The sequence below is a fragment of the Dasypus novemcinctus genome, chromosome 4 (assembly GCF_030445035.2).
Source record: "Dasypus novemcinctus isolate mDasNov1 chromosome 4, mDasNov1.1.hap2, whole genome shotgun sequence".
In the NCBI taxonomy this organism is placed as follows: domain Eukaryota; kingdom Metazoa; phylum Chordata; class Mammalia; order Cingulata; family Dasypodidae; genus Dasypus; species Dasypus novemcinctus.
In genome coordinates this window covers 103446370-103467639 of record NC_080676.1, presented here as the reverse complement: position 1 = coordinate 103467639, position 21270 = coordinate 103446370, and the positions used below count along the sequence as shown (strand labels likewise).

Genomic DNA, 21270 nt, shown 5'->3' with positions numbered 1-21270 from the left:
TTTATTTTACAGTCTTTCACAATTGTCTAACTAACTTCCATGACTTGATAGCCATTTTGAAGTGATTTGTCTTTATTGGTTTTTTTCACATATTCAAGTTACTTTTCAGAGGAAACAACTCTCTCCTTTCACAGTCATATTTTGTCAGTTTACATAATAGTTAATAAAATTATATAATTTCAATAACAAGTGTAACAGACAAAAACAGATTTGAGAATAAACGCAAGTCTTTAAACAGTTGCAAGAACTACATGGGGCTTACTAGAGAGTATGCCTGAGTTTACATGACTTGCCCAAGTTTGTGAAGCTAGTAGGTAGCCAAGCTGGGTGCTCTGACTCTTAAGCAAGGGTTTTCCCACAGCTCTATGGAAGGAATGGCACTCTGGCCTTTTGTTTTGCTTATCTAACTGCTGGCTGAATGTGAAAATGCAAGTTTTATGTGTTTACTTTAGTTTTCTACCACAAAGTAGCTGCTGATGCTTACCGGTAGTTTTAGTTACTGATTAACACGCGTTTTTCTTTAAATTCTTCCTAATATCAAAACTGACCCTTCTTTTTTTTAGGGTGTTAGTCCAGGTCATGACATTTATCACTTCTGTCTATAAATGACAAGACTTAGATAAGAGAGAGAGAGAGAGGCTGTGTACAAAAATTTCCTCTACCTGTAGGAAGGCTTGTCCTCACCAATTCACAGCCGGATACTGTTCGGGGCTTATTTTGTCTGCATAAAGATAATTTTTAAAGAGCACAGGTTTCTGAGCCAAATTTGCTTTGGGGCTGGAGGCAGGGAAAATGAGGTTTATGTGATCTCTTTCATAAACCATATATGCTCACATTCCTAATAACAAATTGCAGAGGTTTAAAAACAATCACTTTCTTTCTCCCCTCCCTTTCTTCCAGTACTTCCTTCCTACCCCACACACTTTTAGAAAAGATTTGATGTTGCCTAGAGTCAAAATATATCTACAACTGAGTAGTTAAAAATAAAATGAAGACCATCAGGTGAAATATGAAAGAAAGGGGAAAGAAGTACTCAAGTCCCTGAGGTAAAATGGTTTTGCTGTTATTGAGCATTGCATATAGCTGTGAGCTTCCTGATAGGCAAAGCAAAACAAGACATATGAGTTTATGTTATTTTTTATTTGGTAAAAGGAATCATATTAGCTTTTCCACAGAACATTGTTACCAGGCACTTTATTTTAAGACAAAGATCCCTAAGTAAGTGAAGTTGCATAACTGTCTAAAACAGGGATCAGCAAACTTTACTGTGAAGGGGCCAGATAGTAAAATATTTTTGTAGGCTCTGTGGTCTCTAACACAATCACTTCACTCTACCATTGTAATATAAAAGCAGCTACAGACATAGACAATATGTCAAAGAATGGATGTGGCTGTGATCTAGTAAAGTTTTATTTACAAAGCCAGGTGGTGGGCAATAGTTTGTTGACCCTTAGTCTAAGAACATTGGATCCCAAGCTTTAGTTTACATAAAAAATATCCTGTGTTGCCAGTCCCTATCCCCATAGATTCTAATTCAGTAGATCTGGGTTAAGACCCAAAAATTTGCATGTCTGACAATTCCTAGGTGCTACAGATGCTGCTGGTCCACAGTCCACACTTCGAGAATTTCTGCTCTAGAAATCATCTAGTCCCTTATTACCCAGATGTCACAGACCAGCAGCAGCAGCACCCAGGAGCTTGTTAAAATGCTGAATCTCAGGACTTACCCTAGATATACAGAAGCAGAACTTGCATTTTAACAAGATCTCAAGGGGTTAGTGTGCACATAAGAGTTTGAGAAGCCCTGCTGTAGTACATCTCCCTTCTTTGTTAGTTGGGGAACAGAAACCCAGAGAAGATTAGTGATTTGCCACTCACCAAGCTCACCCTAAAAGCCAGTGCCCCTCAGTAGCAGTCTGGGTCTCTCTGAGCTCCCTATATACAATAACAGGTGAGTGAGGGATGGTACTGGACTTTGGACTGGGGGCTGGGAACAAACACCATGAAATAGGTCCTTGGATTTAGACCTGATAAAGTGAGAATATGTGGCAAGAGGAGTTTCTTCAAGAAGCTTGTTTTCACCACAAGACTATACCTCTGTCCCAGGTTGTTCTTAAATTGCTATGGAAGGGAAACTGGCATAATATTTCCTCGTGCATGTCCTTTTTATACCTCATATTTAAATATTTAAATAAATACTTAGTTTAAAATTCCTTTTGATTAGTCAAAATTATGGACAAGTTTTTGTTATATTTTTGTTACAGTGAGTATATGAGAGAACTTTGGGTAGGAGTCCTAAACTCCAACTGCCTGCAAGAGTCAGGCAGGTACAAACAACTGTTTATTACCCAGAAGGCCAGGTATGAGACTACAAGGAGTGGGTACAGTAATGCACCAAAGGGTAGTGTCCAGGCTCAAGGGGCAGCTGCTTCTCAGCTCCAGTTAAGTTTTGCCATGTGAAAAATGCAGTTATATGGTTGACCAGCTCTTTTTCAAAACACCAGATCTATGTTTTGAGAGAAACTGGAAATCTGGATTACTGAATTAAATCTCCTGATTTTAAATGTTGACAGCTCCTTTCTTCTACTTGCTGAAGCCAGAAACCTTGGCGTAATCTCTCCTTTCAAAACCCCCCCTCTACTCCAACAGGAGCTCCTCTTGGCCCTACGCTCAAAACATATTCAGAATCTGATTGCTTAATACAATCCCTCCTGCACTGCTATAGTCCAAAACACCATCATCTCTCTCCAGGATCATTGCAATAGCCTCCTCACTGGTCTCCTTGTTTCCGTGCTTTCTCTCCTACAGTCAGAGGGATCCCATTGAAGGACAAGTCAGAGCATGTCTCTCCTTGGCTCTCCACCTTCCAAAGACTTTTCAACTCACTCAGAATGAAAACCAGAGTCCTCATGATGACCCATGAGACTTAGGCACCTCATTTCTGCAACCGAGTAGCCTCCTTCCTATTCCTCAAATATACCAGCTCATCTCCTCATTGGCGCTTTTTTTCTTTTTTTAAATCTCATTCTTTTGGTTATTTTTAAAATATATATAGAGAGAGTGAATATAATAGAGTTTTAAATATATATATATGGGAATATTAACAATACAGTGCATGCCCAGTTATCACCCCTTACCCAGTTTAAGGACGAGATCTTTACCAAGAACTTTGACTGCCCTTGTGGGTCCCCCCTAAATTGCACTCCTTCCCTTCCCTCTCCAGGAGGCTCATTAGCCTCAATTTTGTGTCAGCAGTCTCTTCCTTGCTTTTATAATTTTATCATTTATGTTTGCCACATGTCTCCTTGGGGCTTTTGCCCTTGCTGTTCTCCATGACCCACTCACCATCTTCAGTACTTTGCTCAAATGTCACCTTCTCAGTGAGGCCTTCCTTTACCTCACCATCTAAAATTGTAATCATGTACACACATATGCATATTATTCCTTTCCCTTTCTCTGCTTTATTTTTTTTTTTAGCACATATCATTATCTAGTATACTACATGTTTTTCTTATTTATTACCTGTCTTCCCCACTAAACTTAGGATTTCAAAGGGCCAGGGCTTTTGTTTTTGTGTATTTTGTTCATTGCTGTATACTTAGCACCTAGAAATGTGCCTTACACATTGTAGATGCTCAATAACAACTGAATAAATAAATAAAAGCAATTTTTTTGCAGTGTTGGTCCAATCAAACCATTCATTGTGCTAAATCCAACCCCTTTGGCCTAGGGTCAAGGAAGAGAACAAGTTCTTCTTGAGACAGTAGCTTGGGGACAAACTTTATGAATACATCATGGTATCTGCTCTTCCACTCCACTCCTACATATTGTGTCCTCCTACTTACACCCAGCTGAACCTTAATGTAGGCTAATTGTTTCATGCCTTAACCTTCATTTTCCCTATGCTTTGCTGTTTTGAATATGGAGACATAGTTCAAATATGGAGAATGTTATGTGAATAGTTCTGTCTTTTAAGTGAACCTCCACATCTCAGAAGGTAGAAAACATTTGAACAATTTGACTTACTTTCAACAACACTGATCTAGGGTTAGCCAAGCAAGGAGTATGAGGAAGAGCATTACCAACAGAGGGAGCAGAAGATGTGAAAACAAGCAAAATACTTTAAAAAGCAAAAACCTGGATTCTTTGAAAGAGAGCAAGAGAAACTAGGTGGGGAGAGAGGGGGAAAGTGGTAGAAAAATTGGAGAGGTAGGCAGAGCCAAATCTTGCAGATCATTTGGATTTTATTAACTCCTGTAGGAATTTATTAAAGGGTTTTAAATACCAGAATGATGGAGTTGGGTCAATACTGATTAAATTTTCCTTTGGCTGCTCTGTGAATTTAGAGGGGCTAATAATAATAGCAATAAAAACAAGAACAGCTAACTTTATTGAGCACCTATTGTGATCAGCAGTATGGTAAGTGCTCTATACAGATTATTTTACTTATTTCTCACATTATCCCGTTATGTTAAATGATATCATTATTCCTACTTTGCAGAGGAGCAAACTAAGTAATTTGCTTGAAGTCAAACAGCTAGAACTGGGATTTGAACCCAGGCTGTCATTTTTCAGCCCTTGCTCTTATCCATTATATTTTATTTCCTCTACTCCTCCTCCACTCCTGAGTTCAAGACAAGCTGTTAAGGGTTATTACAATATTCTAGGCAAGAGAATGCATATTGTTTGGACTTTCTATTAAGATGTTATTTTCTGTTGTTCCTTAAAGTAAAATATTCATTCTAATAAATAGATTAGGATTTAATTCATATTGGAGAATAGGTCTTAAAAGATTGAAGTTGAGGTACATTTTATTACTAATTATAAATTTTCCCAGTCAGCTTTTAAACTTTTAATTGTGCAATTACCTGAGGTACTCAGTAAGTAGTTTTTGAATTATAAAACCTAAAACTAAAAGGTACAGTGGGGAATAGGTGTTATTTTTTAACAAAGAACTATTTAAAATAACATTCCCTGTTTAGAAAATAATCTCTAGATCCTTGGTAATAATAACAGCACATCTTTGAGAGTCAGTTCTTATTTCCAAAAGAAGAGCTAACCCTGATAAGCTATCACACCAATTGTAATAGACTCAAAACTCATTACTGTGAACTATTTAAGAAATATATGTCACCTGATGATTTATTTAATACACCCTTTTATTGAAGTTTAACATGTATGCATCCTGTTGAGCTTTTTCAAGTATCCCTGTCAGTTGCTATAAGTTATTTCAGCATCCGTACTTGCTAATGACTTAGAAATATTAACTCTGCTTCTTCCCTTGTCTCTCTTTGGAATAATTCTTTCTAAATTGAAAAATTAGCTTGGTATTTTAAAATTTGTTTAATATTTTCCTTGATTTGAGAGATAGGTGAATCTAAAAATAGGATTTTTTAAATATTGACTTATTTGGCTAAAAAAATCTATTTTTCATTTTCACATCTATAAAATATTAAAATTAATTTTAAAATATCTTAAAGTAACACTTATTTTTATAGAAAATAAGCCTTGTTTTAGTTGCATAGCTGTAGATTTTGGTTATGATGAATGATTATTTAATAAAGTAAGGTTCCCCAGGCACATTTTGTCTTTTTAATTGTATCCACTTTAGTTACATATATAAAATAGTGAGTAATCGTTCATTTTACTCTTACATTTGCAATCTCTACCAAGTTACTATCAGATTGAAATGTATAGTTTTTTTTTGCAACTGAAATATAGTCTGTATATACTTACACTATATCAAATATGCATTTATTGGAATATAAAAGTTTCTCCTTGAGTTTAAATTTATTCCAGCTTATGTGTTCTAATCATAAAAGAACAATCAAATATCAGCAGTTTACTAACATTCCATAAAAGGTAGTATAAGACTTCTCGTGTAGTAAAGAACAGTAGACCATTTCTCATGTTTTGTTGTTTTGTTTTAACTTCAGAATTCTGCCAGACCTACTGAGTCACGGAGGGATTTTGTAATTTAACTTTTCACTAAGCTATATATTGACTGACAGCATAGATTCTGAGTCATGATAACATTTGAGATATCAATAGTCAAAGGAAAATCAAGATACATGTCATCTGAAAGGCTGAGATAAAGACAGAGGGTTAGGATAAAATTTAGAAAGTCTTGGTATTCAGAGTCAGCCCAGTTGTGACATGAGTGAGACTGTAAGAAGAAAAATTTCACAGTTCTTTGTAACTTTCTCACAACTGATTTTCATTTCAGTAAGTGGGAATTGAAATTATAAATAGAGAAATTCAGAACTGGAAAGGACCATAGAGACCCTATTTGACAGATGAAGAAATTGAGGCCTAGAGAGCACCAAGACTTGTTCAAGTTATACAACCAGAGCTGGTGGTAGGACTGATGTTAGAATTTGGAACTCCTGTTTTCTAGCTCATTATACTTTTCTTTCCCCTTCTTTTTGACTCTATACTCATTGGATTGTGCAAAAATATAGTGAGCTGTTGTGGGTGACAAAAAGAACTGTCTACCACTGGAAATGAGTGATTGAGTAAAAACTAATTAATGGTTACCTGACATGCATGTTGATTTTCCATTAGGGAAAATTTTTGGACTCAAAGTCTTCTAAGATCTTTATGGATTTGGCCAGGGCCCCCTCCCCAGGATGAGGAGGAGGAGGGTCGGGGGATGTGGTTGAGCTGTAGCGGTTTGTTCGACACGGGTCCAGCAGGGAAGACAGAGTCCCAGGACTGTTGAATCCTGAGAGTCCCCTCCCCTTCCCCATGCCCACTCCACCACTCTGTGGCATCCCGCTCCCTTCACCCTTTCCCATTCTAATAATCTAACCATACTAGCAGAAGCACAGCCAGGCCCCATGGGCAGCCCCAAGCCAACAAAATATGCCAGTTCAAATTGATCCTACTGGGGGAATCTGCAGAGGGGAAGTCTAGCCTGGTATTACATTTTCTCAAAGGGCAGTTCCATGAGTACCAGGAGAGCACTTTGGAGCAGCCTTCCTTACGCAGTCCATTTGTCTAGAGACACACAGTCAAGTTTGAGATCTGGGACACAGCTGAACAGGAGTGATACCATAGTTTGGCCCCTATATACTACAGGGGTGCCCAAACTGCAATTATGATTTATGACATTACTAATCAGGAAACCTTTGCCAGAGTAAAGACATGGGTGAAGAAACCACAGTGACAGGCGAGCCCTAGCATTGTTATTGCCCTAGAGGGAATAAAGCTCACCTGGCCAACAATCACATGGTAGAATATAAAGAGGCCCAGGTGTATGCAGATGACAACAGCTTATTGTTTATGGACACTTCAGCCAACATAGCTATGAATGTGAATGATTTCCTCCTGGCAATAACTAAGAAGTTAACAAAGAGTGAACCCCAGATTCTGGAGGGTGCAGTAGGCCAAAGCCAAGGTGTGGATCTCCGTGAGCAGTCCCAGCAGAACATGAGCCATTGTTGTAGCAACAAGGGAGTGGCTAGCAGCAAACAAGTATGAAACTAGCATGAGAGCTAAGAAATAACCTCCATCCCTACCTCTCAGCACACAGCCCCTATAGTGACGGCACACTGAGCCCTGGCTCCCAAAGGCTGCCTCCTGACAGCTCCGTCATGGCACTTTTTAATGGTTTAGCAACCAACACCAGGCAGCTGTTGCCGCTGGCCTCCTATCCTATCCTCTGGGGATTGGGGGTCAGATTTACCTTCCAAGAGAAACTTCATTTTATATTGTAGGCGCAAGACCATGACCTACTTTCTATCCTCTTTCCCAGTGTTCCCCATTTTTTTCAGGAGACATTTTTGTCTCCTATCCTTCCCCTTCTGCTTTTGGTCAATCCCTGATCTTGATCCCTTTTTCCTCCTTCTCCCAGGATGGAAAAGGTGGTAAAGCCAGAAACTGAGGAATGAGGTGTCCAGATCAGTCACACAAAGGGCCTTGGGGGAGGGAGAGTAAGGCTCACAGCAGGAGGAAGTAAGGAAATACTTCCTTTTTGTTTTTATTTGGTTGAAATTTCTTATATTTGAAAACACTGCAATATCCATGAATTGGCCTTGTGGAAGGTATTTCTGGGTAGAGCTGAAAAGGGGAAAGCAAGCTCTCTGGCACCAGGTTGGAGTTTGCGATGAGTTAGCTGACTAGGGGGAGTAGGGAGAAGTGGAGGTGCAGTGTCATCTGTGGCTCTGGAACTCATCCAAGTTCTGGTTTCCCCCCACCCAAAGTATTAGGTAATTTCTCCCCAGTGGTGGGGATTGGACCCCAGAGTCCTCCAAAGAAACTTCACTGGTTGCTTGTGTCTAGGGTCTGCTGTGATCTAATTGGAGCAGGGTCCAGTTTCTGATACCCATCCTCTGATTTATATATACACATTTTTTTTCTCTGGCCTTTAGATGGCTTTAGCCCAGTCACCATATCCCTCTGCGATTTGCACTTTAATTGATAGTAGTTCAGTTGGGATACTTGTTTTATGGGGGGTGGGGGGTATTGATGTATTCACCCACCTTTTAATTAAATGGAATCTGAGGTATATGTGAGGTTTGGGGAGGGCTATAGAGAACTATACCAATGGTAACTACTCAAGCCTGATTTCCACTGCTGGCTTCCTCCAGTTCTGATTCTTTTTCTATATTCTAGCCAACCTAGCTCTTGAATAGAAGTTTGCCCTTCCTGGAGAATTAGCTGAGCAACTGGGGAGTGGTCTCAGGATAGCATAGGCCAAGATAGGGGAATGAGGAAGAGCCAGGCAAGAGGGAGGAGTTTTCTCTCCTTTTCCAGGGTTAATATTCAATTTCATAACCATTACCATGTCTTTTCTACTTCTCTGTAAATAGGTATGATCTCATTTCCCCTGTACAGTCTGTTCTATCCCCCACTTCCCATCAGACCTTATTTCCTTTCTCCTTTGTTAGTGTTCAGTTTAGTCCCCCTTCCCACCCCACCCCCATGCATCCACTTGTTTAATCCATGTACCACCAGGGCCTAGTACCACAGAGGCCTAATTGTGGCCCCCTTTTATCATACTACCTGTTCCTGTGAACAGAAATAACTAGCACTGAAGGTATTTCACAACTGTCTCAGATCATTAGAGGGTTTTGATCCTTTTTAGATTTTTAGCTTCTCTTCCTGTCTCTCATCAGGTATTTTTGGGATTTCTGTGGAAAGCCATCAAAGCAAGAGAGACTTCTAGGCTCCTTCTTGTTCCAGCCCAGAGTTTTGGGAAAATTTGGGGAAGATAAGGAAAAGCCACAGTGACCTAGGATTGGAACTTTCCTGCTTTGACTTGCAGCCTACCTTTTGTTGCAGAGAAGTTGAGAAACCCAGGTTAGACCCTTCCAGTTAGGCCTCAATTCCTCTCCTTTTCCTGGGGCAGCCTTAGTTCTTATGACCCTGAAACACACACACACACACACACACACACACACGTTTTCCCCTTCCTTTTCCAGGACCCACTGTTCCCCCTACCCCTCAAAGAATCCAGTGCATCCTTTTTTACAGGTGGAGGAACTAGAATGGCTCTGAAATCTCTTAGAAATGAAGTTGAAGTTCTTTCTATGTGTCGCTTTCCCCATGGAACAGGAGCAAAAATGTTTTACTGCCTTGGGGCTGGGAAACTAATTTCCAGGGCTGCTGCTTCCCTCTCCTCCCCACCACCCCTTTTCTCCCTTAGGAACAAGCTTGACTTTAGCTTCTGGGCCTATCTGCTGCCTTCCGTCTACTTCCTCCCAGCTCTTCTGCTTTCCTTTGAGCTCTTTTGGGCTTGGGGATCTTAGTTTTTTATCTTCATTTGTTTTCTTCTGGTCAGGTTTTTTAGGGGTGGGGTGGGTATTTTTTTTCCCTCCCTCTCCCAAGATCACAATTGTGGTGATAAAATGTGACTGCTGATTTACTGATGTATTTAATGTAAGTAAAACAGAAAAAAGGAAAAAAAAGATCTTTACCAACCATGATTTTAATGAGTTTAGATAATTTTCTTCATATTTGTAATAGGGTAGTTATTTCTCCTCCCTACTTACAAAAATTATGGTGCATTCTCATCTACTCTAGTCCCTTTTCTGAACATGTTTTCCCACTGAGAACACCTGATCCAAAGTTGCTTAATAAGGTAGTGTGACCAATGGATGATGAGTAATCACTGTACCCATGACTAATTTAACCTTCTACATTAGTCCAGTACCTAATAATTGCTGGTTATTCTCTACCACACAAATAGGCTATAGGGTTAGCAAAAGGGAGATGGCAATGAAATCAATCATCTTTCATACCCCATAGCAAGGACTAGATATAGCATAGATTTTGGTCAATACATTACCCAGTGAGGTATAAATGATTTTATAAGTAGACTATGGTAAAGGTTCTGTAGTCTGTCACTATGTAACCTAGTCATGGGTTTAGAAACAAGAACGTGTAAATTTCCATTACAATATAAAGTCCATGAGAAATGAAATCTGATTAAAAATGTACTTTGCCAACTATTAATGTTTACATGAATATGTCTCTGCAGACTGCTCTATTCTGAACATAAAATGGTCTCTGCCCATCCTGTTTCCACCCCTTTGCCCAGCTTCTGGAGCAAGGGTTCTTAACTTTTTTTGTCCCACGGATCCCTTTGCCAGTCGTGTGAAAACCACAGACTCCTTCTCAGAATGTAGCAGCAGATAGTTTTATGACACTAAACACCAGCATGTCTTTAAATTAAATTTTAGGATTATGCAAAATTGTGTTTTACAACTTTTCCATAATTTCAAGACCTGATAACCTAACACAGTTAGGTCATTTTCAGCAAACATTTAGAAATTTGAGTTTTCCCATGGCGTCATAAAACCATCTCCACCATCCTTACCAACCTTTTTGCAGACTTATCAACCACACTCAGAACATGCTACACCAAAGTAAAAATCATTCTAAGTTCACACTGTACTGTGAATTATTTAATAAATATATCACACCTGCACCAACACGTCCCCACAAGAATAATGTTTGTTTGTTTTTTAAATTTTCAATTCAAGCTCACAGACCCCTTGAAATCTTTCCACAGAACTCTTGAGGGTCCATAGACCCCTAGTTAAGAACCCCTATTCTAAACCCTATTTTTTCTGCTATAATTTAGAAGGGACTTTTCCAGACATAAGCATTTTTAGACTATGTACTTAGCAGTCATATTTATAATAGGCAATTTACAGAGAATAGATGATTCAGTCTCATACCCTAAGTATGCCTTTCTCCAGTGGAGACCAAGGTGAATTATTCATTGAAGCAGATGCATGGTCACCTTGGGAGCCCATCTCTATAGGTTTAAAACAGAGGGTTTTAAATTTTTATCCAGTCTTATGGAGAGGTTTCCAAAATCCCTATTCCCCTCACTTCCATTAACCCTGGATTGATTTGGGAGTTACACTGAGGGAGGGGATGGTGGCAGAATCATAGTGATCCAGTAAAAGAGTAAAAGACTTTTCAAAAAATGGAATCTGAGAGCCCAACAAAGGAGAAGCCATTTTAAAGGATTAGAGAAGTTGAGTTTGTAATTTTCCAGAGCCACTGGACTACTCAATGTAAAAACAAGACCTGAGACTCGGGTCTCCTGGCTCCTTTGTCACTACTTTTTATACCATATATTCTACCCCCAAGGATGGGTCAAAGGTACTACATTTCCTTTCCAAGGCTGAGGCCATAGGACTGGAAGGAAAATTTAGGGGAGAGCAGGCTTTGTATACCTCACTTTCTCCCAAGACAAAGTTCCCCCCCAGGTAGTGTCAACAAACCTTTTCTTTAAAGGGCCACCCATAGGTCTCTATAGCAAATACTCAACTGTATCACAACAGTGCAAAAGCAGCCATAGACAATGCATAAATGAATGAGCATGGTTTTGTTCCAATAAAACTTTATTTATGGACAATGAAATTTCACTTTTATATATTTTTACATGTCATGAAAAAATTATTGTAATTTACTTTTTTCAACCATTTAAAAATGTAAAAATCATTCTTAACTCACAGGCTAGCCAAAAAAACAGGCTGTGGGCCAAATTTGGCTTACAGGCAGTAATTTGCCAATCCTGCCCTAAGAGAATAAATAGGAAAATAAGATAAAGACTACTAGATGGTAGGTATTCCATTCTAGATTGGTTATTTTTAATTACTCTCTCAAGATTTACAAAAGACAGATTTTTGCCGGCCTTAGGGAATAAAAGCAGAAATAAGAAGAAAACATGTAATTTAATACTTGCCATAAAGTATGCAGAGCCAACAGAGCATATTACTAGGAATGGCAGCTGGTGGTTTTTGTTATCAGTGAATCATTGTGAAGTCTGTCTGAGACTGAGAGGTCATAGCTAGCAGCATTCTTCTTTAGCAAAAAGCTGGTTCATGGCACTGTAAAGCTCTCACAGAAAATATCTTCTGCCGTGCTCAAAGAACCGATAAAAATCTGTATTTTTATAAAGTAAAGTCCATCTTGATATACTTTTAAAAAAACAAACTGTAAACTCGGAACAATGAAAGAACGTTTTTGAAAATAGTCTGAATAATTTATAAGCAATCAAATACACCTTTTGTTGTTTTATAGGTCAACTTACCTATAGCAGTTTACCAAATAGTAGAGTGGTTGCATTAATAATTATGACCCTAATTTTAACAACGGTTACTGTTTTTTGAGCAGCTACTATCTGCTATCCATCTAACATACATTATCTCATTTAGTCCCTGCAACAACTATGCAAGGAAGGTATGACTCTTCTGTTGAAGATGAAACTGAGGCCCTGTCACACAAACACCAAAGGGCCAACATTCAAATCTATGTATTTCTGACAAGAAAGTTTGTGCTGTTGATGAGAAATGATGATGGAAAACCAGAATTTGGAAAAACCAGCATCAACTATTTTGCTGTAAAATATTACTTTATATTTATATAAAGATACAGATTATCTTTCAGTCCCAATTTGTACCTTTTAACATTTGTGATATGTGTGACCATTCACTTGCTAAAGTTTCTAGGCAGGATGTAGCCTTGAACTATTCACTGTCTGAACTTGCCCACAAAAAATTCTTCCTCCTGCCCTACCTCTATCAAGTAGCAGCCAATGAAAACCCCATAAGCTCAGCAGCTGCAGCTCTGGAAAGCTTCCATTAAAACTGTCATTCCCACATCCCCTTTGAAAATCACAGTTCCTAGAGCTTTCTGTTCTCTTCTTGAAGGTCATCACTAATGTTCGTAACATTGTAAAACTTACATAGCAAGCACCACAAGACCTGGATTCCTTTGGGCTTTGTGTTAACTTGCCTAAACCAAGACATTATGGCCCTCATTTGCTCTACCCTAAATTCTTACTCAGTAACCTGGAAAACAAAGATTAGGATGGGAGCTTTTTAGATTACCAGTAGGAAAACTGGAAAGTTAATAAACTTCAGAAAGTTCCTCTTTAACCCATGAAAAATGAATAAAAACTCCTGGTATATTGAGAAATATGAGGGGACTCAGCCCTGTTCTTGTCCCTCTGAATTTAATTCTTTCTGTGAATTGTGTTTAGGATTCTTCTCCTTGGGTCCAGGAGAAGAAACATTTTTCCTAAATGTGGTTATGTACTGCAAATAATAATAATAATATTGTATATTTGTTAAATTTCCCATTTTTCTCATTGTACTATCAGATAAATGATTGTCTTTGTTCTTAAGAAATATACATGGAACTATTTAGGGGCAAAGGGGCATGATATCTGCAATTTACTCACATGGTTTAGAAAAAAATAATGTGTATGTATGTGGAATAATAGAGCAAAACTAACATTTCGCAATTTTTTTCTGTAAGTTTGAAGTTATTTCAATTTTTTAAAATTTAAAGATTAAAACAAAAACATGTATATATCTATATACACATACATACATAGGTAGATATGCATCACATTTATCTTTACTTTAAATAAAGCCAAATGAAAATATGAAAAATATGAAAATCATACACAAAGATAAGCTGAGGTATATAAATTTTGTCTCCCAACAAAGTTGTTACAGAAAACATTTGTTCATTAATTTCAGTATTAATGGATGTTGAAAAACTCCTAAATTTAATGCCTATATAAAAGAATAGAAAATTGTACTTTTCACCACTATTGCTATAGAAATTACTGTCCTATAAAGATAGTATTCATAGAGACACTCCCAGACCTGCCACGGTTTTGATGAAAACCATTATGCATTTTATCTGATTCAATCAGTCTGGTTCACTTATTAACTTGACCTCAAAAAAAGGATCAACATCTTTTCTTACATGTTCCTGATCATAGGAGCACATGCTATGAATGAATACCAGAGAGAGATCACCTGCTATGGAATATTATGGAATTAGAAAGGATAAAGCTGACTTAAGTAGAGTTCTACCAAAATGCCAGTTTGGTTTAATACCACATGGAGAATAGAAGCATAAAACTTATTTCAAATTAGACAGTGTAAAATTTGGTCTTCCTATAATACATAGAATACCAGGAATATTTCAGGAAAGCCAGAAACCAAATATCCCTGGACTTGATATTTTAATATATGACCAAATCAAGTTTCAGCCAAGGTTTCAGTCCTTTCCTTGAACAAGATATTAAATAGTATGTGGTAATCCCTTCCCACCCCAATACTTATCTTTGTATTTAACAACTTTCTTGATCAGTCCACCTGTATTTTTTAAGTGGTTAAGTAGTAATAGATCCACTGCAAGCTATCTGTTTACTGTTTCTTCTTCCTGCACCCACTAAGGTCAGTGAGAAGTAAGAATATAAGACAGTCTCTGGAACTAGGTAACTATCCCTTTCCACTTATTACATGGAATTGAAGTGAAATTCTTCTCTGATGGCTTATTTACATATTTCATATCTTTCCAGTGTAGCACCCTCCCTATGTCTCTCTTTTTTTAATCATCATTATTATTCAGATAAAGACTATTCATCCAGGCTTTAAGTAGTATATTAAAGGTCTTTCCCCTGAGAATCATATGTGTAGTTCTAGTTAACAGCGTTAACTGCATTTTAATAAGTAAGAGTACACAGATATGACAGTGTCTGGAAACAGCTTAGGTAGCACCAAGAAACATCTGCACATTTTTCCAACAGCCTGAGTTACTAAGTGGTGATTTGTACAAACTTCTCTGCTTAGACTGTTCCTTCCCCCTTCTTTTTTCAGTACAGGTAGATAATTAATAAACTGAACACCTCTTGTATATGCATTCTGAAAGCCACTTAGACTGTCTTGGTTAACAATATACACGTACTCCAATGTTGTTATTGTGAAATACCTCACTAAATGTCTGTTACTGCTGAGTGGGATGCCCTGTAACAGGGGGGCTGTGGCATTTTGAGAGGGTGGTGCTGAGAGCTGTGTGGGACACTTTCCCATCACAGCCAAAGCAGTTGATGCTTTCTTGGGTTGTTACAAAAGTTTTCCTCAAAGGGAAACTTTGAGTCCCTGGCTGGGAAGGTATACTCTCAAATCTGGATTATGCATTTGAAGAAATTATTACTTTGCCTTAGAGTTGGGAATATAGTCCCATTTTCTTAAAAGAAAAGATAGTTTTCAAAACAGTTTCTTCATTACACTATGAATTTTGCTGAACGACCTATCCTAAAGTATCTGTCTACTGCCAGAACCCAAGCTTCATAGTTACCAAAGTTGACTTTGTGTGACCTATGACATTTTCCTTAGACATTGGATGTGATCACAGAATGGTGATTGCCAAGATTTTATTGCAACTCAGATATATCTAAATGCAAGAAATCACTTCTTGACACATTTCTTCTGCCTGCCCCACCATTTTGGAACAAGTTAATGGGATCCACGAAATGGCCGGCCTGTGTTCCCAAGTTCATTTTACGAATGGCTTTTTATGGCTAGTTTACAATCTCTTTAGAAAAGTAAAATTATGATGGAAACACTGTGACATCCTAAACTGTAACAAATGAACTGTTCTTGAAGATAAATGTAACTTCATGTCTACAAAGCTAAATATTTACTTTCCAGATGATTTAATGTATCTTGGTTCCTTTCCACACTGAGCTTTTTCTTTCTGTGCATCCCTTCATCTCTAAGCTACTTTTTGTAGCCCTGTTATATCAGTGTTTTGTGATGTTACAAAAAGCAAAGAGTGTGAGGTCAAATTTTCCATTACATACTTCAACAGGAATGCCAGGGAATCTAGCCAAACTAAGGCTTCAGAAAATAAAAATTACAGGAAAGATGATTCATTAATCAACAATTGCCTTACCAAAAAAAATGGAATTAGTTGTATGTATTTCGTTTTTGGAGAGAGAATAAGTGCAGACGGCCCAGCTATTGGGACAAAATGAGGTATTTTACACCGACATGGCATGGTTTTAGACTGACCTACTAGGAATCTTTTAAACTGTAAAATTCAGGGGACAGAATGACTCACTTTGTGCCTTGATTTCTCTCAACTTTTTCTTCTTTCAAAATCAAAGTGTCTCGTATGCTGACCTTAACTACAGTTTGAGTAAAAATTAATAATAACAGCTGAAAGATACAAAAGAAAGGCCTAGCCTGCAGCTCAGTGACAGTGAGAACAGATGCCATTTCTTCTTCTCTTTTCTCTATTATATGGTCTTTGTCACTTCCTCTTTCTTTGAATATCAGTCTCCTTCTACTTCCTTTTCTTTTTCTTTTGTGATAAGTTTAGGATCTTGTTTCCTCCATAAAACATTCTCAGATCAACAGGAATGCTAGGTTTTTGTCTTTAAATGTAGCTAGTATTAAATATTAAAGGAGTAATGGGGAGTGACTGCTTAATGAGTTTGGGATTTCTTTTTGTGGTGAGAAAATGTTTTGGAACTGAATAGTGGTGATGGTTGCAAAACATTGCAAATGTGCTCAATGCCACTGCATTGTACTCTTTAAAATGGTTAAAATGTTGAGTTATATGTTTTGTGTATTTTACCACATGCACACACACACAAAAAAAAACATTAACAAGCTACAAAAGGTGAAAGGTATGATACTAATGGAAAAAATTAGTCACTGGAATTAAAAAGAGCCCCCAAGCTCCTAAAATTCTTCCTATAAACAAACAGAATCATGTGCTCACAGAACTTAGTATCATAAATGTCAAATTCAATGTGAAACTTCATGGGGTTTTTTTTGTATTCTAATGAGAAAACCAGCCTGTAACAAATAGAGTTGGCTCTGTAATCAGCCAGTAACAGATATGGTGAACTCTGTTATCTGGCGTTTCATTAGCTAGCCTGTAAGCACCATCATGCAATAAAATGTCCAAAACAATGATGTGGAGTGTTACAAGATCCTTGTGTACCTTCTAACTCGTCGAAGAAAAATGAAATTAGGGTTCTATATCACTTTGCTGCTAAGTGTATTTATTTTAGTTATTTGGAAATTGGTAATTCATGTATGGTTCAGACACTTTTAACCAGAATATGTAATTGATCAGAACCGTTCCAACCACGTTGGATAATGCTGAATTTTATGAAGATTTTTATTGCCTTTTATGGAGAGCATGAGAGAATAACAGATAACTGGATAATACTGATGGTTGCCAAATACCTTATAACTTAGTTGTTATTACCATTTTATCTACACAAAGGGAGAGCAACATGGGAAATAAACCTTTTAACGTTCCTAATATTTCTTTCTCGTAAGAAATTGGAACATTTCAAGAAAAGAAATGGATTGAAGGAGAAAAATAAAGCCAAAGTTCATAGACCTTGACAATCAAGGCAAATGTGACAAGTTCACATTCATCAGGAGGAAATGTGAAGTTCTAAACTTTTATAGAAGAAAACTTTACTGTATGATCAAACCAGAGAGTTAAGGGCCTAACTTAGCTTCTGTTGGTCACACCCTTCTGTGCTCATATCGCCACACCTCTGTCTGAGGGTCATTGACAAAACCACCCAGCAGAGATTGTTTCTAGGTTAGTATTGATGGAGGCATGGCTACTACATGTCAAAGGGGAAAGAATTACTCCCCAATCCTCAGAAAAGTTCAAAGAGACTTTTTCAGGCATTTCTAACAGTCTGTTCTTAGTCCCATTCTGCCATATCTACCCCAAACACACACACACACACACACACACACATTTAGGAGGAAGAAAGGGAGAGTTATATATGTAGAAAACCAGGTCCAGAACAGAATATTGATGTAAAATAAATTATGTTAATGATATAAGTTTTTCCCCTTTAAGCAATTATATTTTATCCTTACAAAATCTCTATTTTGATCTTTTCAGCTATATTAAAAGTTTGTTTCCTTGGTTCTTGAATTTCCTCTTGTTCTGGCTTATAGCAGCTCAGCAGTCTCTGAGGTCTCCTTTTCTCATCCATACTTTGATTTTCTCTATTATTATTGTTTACACAGACCAACTGATGTTTCTGATATCACATATGCTATGGGAGACAGGTTCCTCCCCACTCCACATACTCCCCACCCCGGCCCCATTCCTTTAAACTACCCAACCCATTTATCCATCCATCCATTGAGTCGTAAGACTTTGGGGTTTTGAAATTTTACATCCCTCATACTGTTTAGATATGCTGAATTTATAAAGAACTCTTTTCTGCTTTGTAAGATTTTAAATAAGAATGTGCTTTAGAAGAAGAAATATTTGAGTTCAAATCCTGTAACCTTGAGCAAGGTACTTGCCTCATGTTTCTATTTAATAGATATTGATTGGCCATCTACTGTGTGTCAGCCATTGTGCTAGATATGGTCTTTTACCTCATCAAATGTTGCAGAAACCCAAGGGAAAGAAAAACAAATATTTCAGTTGTAGTAAGTATAAAAAGATGAAACACAGGGGGAATCTAACTGAGTCAGAAAAGCAGGGAAGATTATTTCATGAAATAATTTTTAAGTTGAGGCTCAAGGAACAGATAGGAGTTAGCCAAACAAAGAGGGAGTGTAAAAGCATCATAGGCGGAAGGACAGCCTGTTCCAAGACCTGAAGCCAAGAAGGAACTTGAGGAAAAAGAGGAACTGAGAGAAGATGAGCTCAGCTGGAGCCAAGTGAATGAGAGGACAAGATACAGAGGGAGTGGGACCAGATTATGGAGGGCCTCTTTGGGACTGGCAATAATTTTGTTTTTTTCTAATTGTAATGAGCAACGACTGAAAGCTTTCCAGTTGGGGAAAACCATGCTTAGATTAATGTTTAAATCACCCTAGTTGCTATATTTATCACACAGTGAATTAGAGGAGAGCAAAGAAGAAACCAAGGAGAAAGCAAGTGCCATTTCCTAGGTGAGAGATGATGGTGACAGTCACTGGAGAAGTGGAAGGATTCAAGACAGATTTAGGAGGTAGAATAGATATGACTTGGTGGTTCCCTGGATGGTAGGGATTGCAGAGCAACAGAGTGTCAGTGATGGCACTGGTTGCTGAGTTTTTATAGGAGAGCCTGGGTTGGGGGTGGAGAGGTAGATCAAAAGTTCAGTTTTGGATATGTTTGATCTTGGATGCTTGTGATACATCCAAGTGGAGATGTAATGCAGGCAATTGTAAAAATAGATCTAGAGCTCAGAAAAACTGTCTAGGCTGGATGTATAAATTGGTTAACAATTTGAAGTTGTGAGCATGGATAAAGTTGCCTAGGAAGAGAGCATGGATCCAGAACATGGCACCTCTCTGAGCCTCAGTTATTTTATCTATAACATGGAGGTAATGATCTATCTATAAAAAGAGTTTGAGAGGAATGTGTGCATGCTGCACATAACCCAATGTCCACCGTACAACAGGCACTTGGTATATTGCTATTCTTATGACATCTGGTAACTCTCACAGCCTCATTCTCTGGAATAAGTTGGCACCAGCTGATGAGAGAGAGAAGAGTGAGAAGACTGAATGAATGCATGCAGGAATGAACATCAGTCACTAAGAATATGTCTGTAAAGTTGAGATTAAAGCATTAACTTTTTTTTATGACTTCATTTGCTGTGGTTCTTCCTCAGATGGCTCCGTAAGCTCCCACTTTGTGATTTCACATTCATAACTTCATGAATATTCCTACAAAAATGTTTTATCATGCTACTGTTAGTGCTTCAAATAAAGTGGTTAGAAAAAGTTTCTCTGACCCTCCAGCTGCAGCCTTCCCACTGTCAATCTATCAGCTATGTGCAAATGTATGTGTATTAGTCAGGGTTCTCTATGGAAACAGAACCGATAAGAGATAGTGTAAATATTATGAGATTTTATAAAATTGTCTCATGCAACATCATCATAAGTTGGTTGCATCTATGGCTGATTATATCAACTAGCATTAACTTTTATTGTGCCATGTTTAAATTGTTTTTTATTTCTAAATTCCAGGCAGCAGCTCCTACAATTCTTCCTCTTAAAATCAAGGGTCTTCATTTTTCTTAAATGGGACAACATCAGGACCCAGATGACTTTTAAGGTTGTCACCAGGTACATGATTCTGGCAGGTTCTAATTGTTATTGCTGCAGTGACTGGTTGACTTGTTAAGAAATTCCTAAATATTCTTTTGGTAACATTATTTTTAGGAAGGCAAAGCCTTTATACTTCCAGGCAGCACCTTTGTTGTAAATGTGGGAAGACCACAGAGCTGTAACACACATCGACAAGGCTGTCTGGGTTTCTTGACATTAGTGACGGTGTTAATGGACTCTTTTGGTAAGTCAGACCCTTCGTGCAGCTGGTGTCCTTTCTACTCAGGGATGAGGTCATTCAGTGGGGAATCGGGGAGGAGGGGAGCTAGGGTAGATGATGAGAGAAGAGAAGGGGCAGACACTGTCATGGTGGAAAAATAGAAGCATATTTGCAATATACTTTATATTTTTTTAAGAAAAGGGAATGGTGAGGTAAGGGATAAGAGATGGAGGAGGAATTATAACATGGTGACAGCTTGGTTTTACCTGTCCAGGCTGCAAGGCTATATGTAATCATAATAACAGGCTAATCAGAATCTTAGAGGGCCACTGATATAATCCTATGAATCTATGCTGGTTTTTTGAAACTTTTTAGGGCAGGATATTCTAGCAATTTAGATCCCAGTAACAAGTTTACAGTTGTATAAGAGCCTAATTTTTGTTGTTGATTTCTACAAATACTCCTAAAACCTAATTCTTGACAGTCCACTCCTCCTTTTGCCTCAGATATGTCTAAGAAGGTGAAATTTAGAAATTTTTCCTTTAAAACGTAGTTAAGGTTAGCATATTGTTCTTCATCTACTTCTGACTATAAACAAATAAACAACAAATATTTTTTTAGTTTACCAGCAGTAGTCCAATGGGTGTACCACAGTTTTATTTCCTGACCCTATATACACAAACA

General features: G+C 37.9%; 2 protein-coding genes and 1 pseudogene across 7 annotated transcripts in view; 2 read left to right on the top strand and 1 right to left on the bottom strand.

Moving 5' to 3' along the window:
• The window catches only part of LOC101412072 (uncharacterized), a 36681-nt pseudogene extending 29157 nt beyond the window's left edge, over positions 1 to 7524 (top strand).
• The window catches only part of CMSS1 (cms1 ribosomal small subunit homolog), a 417987-nt gene that overhangs the window by 233882 nt on the left and 162835 nt on the right, over positions 1 to 21270 (top strand). The window contains exon 1 of one of the 6 annotated variants that reach the window (XM_071214869.1): positions 16281 to 16301. The exons of the other annotated variants lie outside the window; for them this stretch is intronic. The gene's annotated coding sequence lies outside the window, so the exon portion shown is untranslated. Of the gene's footprint in view, positions 1 to 16280; positions 16302 to 21270 lie in introns of those variants that run through there. 6 annotated transcript variants of the gene reach the window in all.
• The window catches only part of FILIP1L (filamin A interacting protein 1 like), a 319853-nt gene that overhangs the window by 226894 nt on the left and 71689 nt on the right, over positions 1 to 21270 (bottom strand). The window lies entirely within an intron of this gene.